The following is a 7,302-nucleotide window of genomic DNA, read 5'->3' on the forward strand; positions in this document are numbered from 1 at the left end:
CAAAATCTGGCAACTCAAAATACAATATGTTCTTGAGGAAAAAGAAGTTCTTGAGACTATAAAATAGGTTATGGAAGAACCTATAGATCCCACTACATAGAATAGACGAGATCTTGATGCCTATAAGGCACGGAAGAAGAAGGACTCCACTGCTAAGGGAATATTGATTAGTTCAATGGTGGATGATCTAGTTTTTGAGTATGAGTCGTATCTTACGGTTCATGCAGTCTAGCTAGCCCTTAAGAAGAAATACAGTGAAGTAAGTCTGAGAAAGCTTCGACAGCTGATGATTAAGTTTGACAGTTACATTAAGAGTCTGAATCTTCCAATGGTTCAACACCTCAGGGAGATGTCAAACATGATTCAGGAGCTTAAAACTACTGGTCGTGAGTTGACTGATGAACAACAGGTTCAAGCAGTTATTCGTTCCCTTCCAGATTCTTGGGAGACCATGAAGCAGACCCTAACTTATAGTGAGAGTATTAAGACTTTCATTGACATCTCACACCATGTAGAATTGGAGGTAGAGAGAGTTAAATCTGCAAGGATTTCTAGACTAGCCTATGTGGCTATTGGTTCTGTTGGATCATCTGGATCCAAGAAAAAGAAATGGTTAAAGAAATGGAAGGGAAAGAAGAAAGAAGTTGCTGCTGTGGGACAAAACCCAATCAAGAAGAAAGGAAAGAAGACCAGATTGAAACAATGCAAGTGTGTCTTCTTTTCTTGAGCATTTTGTTGCTAGTTCAGTGTTGTTAGCTGATCCTTATCCATTGTGGATTATAGATTCGGGAGTAACCAACCATGTAGCTCGGGAGTGAGTTACATTTGTAGAGTACCGACAAGTACCAGCTGGCAACAAATGAATCTATGTAGGAAACAATGCAAGAGTTGAAGTCAAAGGAGTCGACACTTGCAAACTCAACCTTTGTGGTGGTAGTATTTTGTTTCTACACGATATCCTGTATGCTCCTGAAATTCAATGGAATCTTGTTTATGTTATAGGTCTCTTGATTTAGGGTATTGTATTAATTTTTATAGCCTGAGTGTTAAACTTAAGATTGACTCAGTGTCAATCGGATATGGTTTTTTTATCAAATGGTTTTATGGTTCTTGATGTAGATAATTATGTTATTGAGAGTTATTTTTCAAACATTACTTTAACTAGTGATGCAGATATAACTAATGAGGTTTGGCATGTTAGATTAGGACACATATGACAAGAACGTATGAATCGGTTGGCTAGAGAGGGTCTATTGGGCACTCGGGCTAAGATTCACTTGTCTATATGTGAGCATTATCTTGATAGAAAAGCAACTTGGAAACCATTTGGTAAGGCTATAAGTGTTGAATCATCATTGCAATTAATTCATTCAGATATTTGTAGTCTAATGAATGTGAAGGCTAGACATGAAGCTTTCTATTTCATTATATTTATTGATGATTTCTCTCGTTTTGGTCATGTGTATTTGATTTCTCATAAGTCTAAAGCATTAGATTGCTTCTTTCGTTAAGTGAACGAAGTTGAGAATCAAACGGAATATAAAGTTAAAACTTTACACACTGATCATGGAGGGGAATATTTGTTTGATATATTCAAGATAATATGTAATGATAGAGGGATTATTAGACAGCTAACAATCCCAGGAACTCCACAGCAAAATGAGGTTGCTGAAAGAAAAAATAGAACTCTTCTAAATATGGTTAGGTCTATGATGGTGTAGAGTAATATGCTAAGATGCATTATTAGTTGCGACCTATATATTTAACAAAGTGCATTCAAAATCAGTTCCATCTACCCCATATGAACGTTGGACAGGTAGAAAATCGAATTTAAGTAATCTGAGACCCTGGGGTCAGTTGCTTATGTTCATGATAGTTCTCACAAGTATGGAAATTGGGACCTAGGGGTAAGAAATATATCTTTATTAGATATCATAAAACCTCCAAAGGTTATGTTTTCATAGGTGAGCAACTAGATGGAACCATCTCCGAAATAAATTCAAGAGATGTAATTTTTCTCGAAACAGAGTTCCCAACCAGAGATGATGTTGATAAAAGTATTCCTCTTTGAAGGGATGAAATATTATCAAAAAGAGAGGTGTCAAAAGAGATTCCTAAGTCAAGTCAACCCAGTGGGAGTGATTTGCCAAGTTATAAGTTGACTTCTCAAGAACCCAACTTACGAAGAAATGGTTTGATATTGAGAATAAGACATTAATAACACTCTCAGTTGACGCAATGAACCTCAAACAACAGAGGAAGCATTAAGATGCTCTGTTAGAAAAAAAAAAAGGTAAGTTGCAATGGATGAGAAAATGGATTCAATGAGAATGAATCAAGTTTGGGATTTAGTCGATCTTCCTATGGGATGAAGGGTTATTGGGAATAAGTTGATTCTCAAAATCAAGAGGAAAGTAAATAGATCAATTAATCGATAGAAAGTTCAACAAGTTGCAAAAGGATATATCCCAATGGAGGGTATTGTTTTTATAGAGAAGCTAAGTACATCTTAGGAGTGAAGATCATGTAAGATCGATCAAAAAGGATTTCGAGTTTATCCCAAGAAGCTTATATCACTAAGATGCTACAACACTTAATTGCAATATTATATCCCAAGACTCCTGAGGAAATAGCTGAAATGAAGAAAAAATCATATGCCAGTGTTATTGGTAGTTTGATGTGCACTATGTTGTGTACTCATCCTGCTATAAGTTATGATGTTGGCTTAGTTAACTATTTTCAGTTAAACCCAGGATCAAGACACAAGAAAGCGGTAAAGAGGATATTAAAATACCTCAAAGAAAGGATAACAGATTATTGTATCTATTTTCAAGGATCTATGATAAGCCTGAAGGGATGTACAGATGCAGATTGGGTAGGGGACCTTGATGACAGAAAATCTACATCTGGCTATACCTTCTTGCTAAATGGTGGCACCATCTCATAGAATAACAAGAAGCAGACTTATGGAACCTTGTCGACAATGAAAGTTGTGTTGTTTGGCTTGTGTAACCTTATCAACATTAGAAGCTATATGGCTTGGCTTGTGTAGCCTTATCTTTAATGGAAGTTGTGTGGCTTGCATATCAATTGTGCAACAATCTATCTAGTTGAAAAGGTTCTTGAAGCATTTGAAGATTGCTGAAGATAGTAGGAGTCTTGTTACAGTGTATTGTGACAATCAAGCTGAGGATCCTAAATATCACAGCAAAGGCAAGTATATAGAATTACGTATAATTTTGTATGAGATATTGTGGACAAGAAAATAATAATTCTTGAGTATATCCCTGCACGTACTATGCTTGCAGATCCTTTTACTAAGTCATTGACTAAAGAGTCATTTCAAAGAATGGGAAGTCTTTGTGACTTCGTAAAATATAACACGTTGTAAAATGTCATGATCTATTCAATGTATAAGTTGTTACATTTTGGATTAAAGTCTCAATGAGCATGTTGGCAGTTTGAGATTGGTTCACTCACATGGATAATCATCTCTATTTGTTAAGTATAAATAGAGGTAAGATCGTTGCTTATGGGACAACTTATGTAGCTGTGAATAGAGACTGATCTATAAGTTAAAGTCACCTTGATAATTGTGTCAAGATGAGATCATTTATGTTGAATAATGATCGAAGTAAATGAACCTACCATTTACTAAACCTGTTGAAAGCCATATTAGAATTCATATGTTGAATTCAGGATTAAACATTAGGTATGTCTAGATTGAAATCTATACGATGTTAAAATTTGAGAAAAACATGCGCTCTTTTTAGTAAAGAGAATAACATCGTAGCATGTGATTCATCCCACATGTGCTATGGCGGCAAAAAGGGTAGTAGGAGAATGGATCCCTACTTATCTACTATGTGAGACCCTTGAGATTATAAGTTAATCTCAATTTTACCCCCAGTGACTATTTAACTGTCTACTTGAAGTTATAATCAGTGTCTGCTACTTTAGCATGTTTCCAAATGGCTATGGATGATTTGGTCTATGGATCATAACTAGGAAAGCAACTAATTAAAATGAATAGATTATAGATAAAAAAGGAAGATTAAATAGATTTGCATCTTTTGATGTTATTCACTAATTGACCCATTTCTGTTATGTATGGAAATGATTGTGAATATTGAATATGGAAAATTCTCTTGACATATTAGTCATTATGAGGGATTAGAGATATTCATATTGATGTAAATGAAGATTCTTTAATCTGGATAAATAGTAAGACATGGAAATCTCCAAGATAATGGTTGTGTGCCACTGGGAGATTGGAGGTTTCATGGATAAAGGCTATGTGCCACCAGGATAGAAAGGCTATGTGCCATTATGAGGATGTCTCTGATTCATTGATCAAAGAGCGACTATGTATGGTGTAACAATCTTCTTAGCATCTATCTCTTGGTGTAACAATCTTCTTAGCATCTATCTCTTGGTGTAACAATCTTCTTAGCATCTATCGCTCAATGTGCTTACTGTCGCACGAACCATTTTCCCTAAAGTATGGATTAGATGTTCTAATTTGGTGTTTGTGACTAATTAATGCTTTGCTCTGGTCTTTGTAATTTCATTACAATATAGTCTATGTGACTTACATGGTCTTTGTGACTAGATGACCTTTATGAATTGACTTAGATGAGTGGGAGATGTTAGAAGATGAAAGAGCACCCCTTTTCCTTCATCTTCTAGCCCATTCAATTCCTCCATTAATAGAGAAAGAGGAAGAGTCATCTTCCTCTAATATATATGCGTCCAAGCCAAAGAAGAAAAGGATCACAAGAGAGAAAGGAAGAGGGGGCTTGTTGTGTGCGAGGTTCGAGAAAGGGTTCATCCCATGTCAGAAAGGTCTCTATGCATGGTTCAACCGTGTGCACAAGATTGTAAGTGGGCAAAAAAGAACATTCAAGATTGGTTTGTCCAATCTCATAAGAGGGATTTTTTTTGTGAATCATGAAGAGCTTTCTGATTCTATGATCGTTCTTCCGTCGGCAAGTCTTACCAACGCCGATTGTAGATCTACGGGAGATCACTATGAGGTTTTACAAACTTCATATTTCTGTATTTTTCATGCTTTAGGACCAACATATGTTGTAAAATTGGAATCACTTCTTAGTATGGTTTCCTCCAATATAGATAGAATGCTGGAAGCATTATCTCAGAAATAATTTGGAGGTTGAAATTGTACCACACTTCTTAATTATGTTCTAACTAAATTTTGTTTTATTAAGGCACGATCAAGTTTGCAACATATTATTATTAGTCCAAGTATATTGGCAGCCCAAAGTGAGAAGGTCTTTCATTCCGGCCATAAATACAAAATCTTAGAAACCAGGGTTATAGTAGCTAGTAACAAGCATCCCTCTTTATTTATCAGCAACAAATAGAGGGGAATTAAAATCACAACCAACCCCTACAAGAAAAATAGTGATTAGTGACTAAAATTTCGATTGCTAATCAATTACTAAATGCATTTAGCGATTGAAATTATCAGTTGTATGATTTTTTTTTTTATCGCTAATGCAATTAGCTATTAGTCCTTGACCAGCCGGCAAGAAGGGGTGAATTGTCTGAAATTAAATAAAACATTTCTCGATCTTTGGACTAAATTATGCAAACACTTGTTTATAAACTGAAAGTAAATGCATAAAATAAAGATAGAGGCAAGAAATATTTACTTGGTTTGCAATCAAAGGATTGCTAATCTAAGGTAACTGTAGCTCACTAAAATCTCCTTCTTTCAAAGGTGGAGTAGTCTCATACAATATTGAAAGCACAAAATAGCGAGAACAGAATCAGAAATTGAAGTACAGAATTCATTTGTAAGTGTTGTTTTAAACTACTAAGATTAGGGCTATATTTATAGTTCGCTGGTCGAATCTGACCATTTGCTGACGTGACAACTCTGGGCACTTAGAAGGGGTCCGGGCACCTGAGTGTGGATAAAACTTTATCCACGTTGCAATGACTCGGCAAAGATAGATTTTTCTTGGTCCCAGCGCTTGAACCAGCTTGGGGCGCCCGAACCATGCTGACGTGGCTCCTAACAGAGACACATCAAGGAGGTGCACTGGGCTACCCAGGGTGGTCTGGGCACTCAGACCAGTCCAGGCGTCCAAACAATCAACTTCTTGTTGACTATTTGGTTTCTCCTCCATTCTAGCTTTGTTTGCTTGGGTGATTTCTGTTGGATCGAAAGCGCTAGAGGGGGGGGGGGGGGGGGGGAATAGCGCTCATGGCTATTTCGTTCGTTTAAAGCAATCAAGTAATACGCAGAGGAATAAAAGCAATAAAAGAAATGACACGTTGGTTTTCTTGGTTCGGAGCTTATATCGACTCGTACTCCAAGGCCCACACTCGTTGAGCGTTTACTTTGGGCAATGACTATAACCTCGGAAATTTACAATTTGAAATACAAGGAAAACAGTAATGAAATTATACCGATAACAAAAAAACACTAAATTTTAAAGCTTCGAGTCGTCGGTGTCTTGTTAAAGCTTTATCGGATCGTCCTTTGAGCAGCACACGGAAGAATGGTTGCGAGTTATTTTTGTATACTTGCTGCTACTCGAACTGGGCTTAAGTAGCCCATGGAGGGTGCCCTCATCCCCGTCGAATCCACAGCAATGATAAGCTTTTTGACTCTTCGCCGCTTATCTGTCCGAGGGCACCTCCAACCGCATGGAGGGTGCCCTCCACCTGCGTCCAGGGTGCCCTCAACTCCATGGAGGTGCCCTCGCACCTTTGCTGCGGAGTTGTCGACGAGGGTGCCCGAGGTGCCCCCAAGCTCCATAGAGGGTGCCTCGGGTACTGTTCATCTGAGGCAATCATGTCCGATTCACTTCCTGTAAAATATGTTAGTCCAAAAAACCAACCATACCCTGCAAAACAAAATTAGCACAATATATACATGATAAATAAAATATTTGGCAGTCTTCAGACTGTTCGGTTCTGACTTCGGATTTCTCATCTGGAAACCCTAGGTCGAACCGATGCCTATTGTTCCCTCATAGGGGAACGCGTCCTCACCTACTCCACTTAGGAGATTTTACCTGTTGTCAGACCGGTCCTCTAGACCGACTGAACTTTTACTCAGCGCTCGAGACTCCAAGACTTTCTGTTGGACACCCGCTCCATGACTTGTCTAGTCTTCCACCTAGTTCACGACACCAAGACTTTCCACCTAGAGTCCCCGACTCTAGGACTTTTGCCCGAAGCCCTCGACCCACCAAGACTTTCCACCTAGGGTTACCACCACCTAAGACCTAGGATTACCACCCCCTAGGATTTTCCACCTGCCTAACC

The sequence above is a fragment of the Zingiber officinale genome, chromosome 4B (assembly GCF_018446385.1).
Source record: "Zingiber officinale cultivar Zhangliang chromosome 4B, Zo_v1.1, whole genome shotgun sequence".
NCBI classification, from domain to species: domain Eukaryota; kingdom Viridiplantae; phylum Streptophyta; class Magnoliopsida; order Zingiberales; family Zingiberaceae; genus Zingiber; species Zingiber officinale.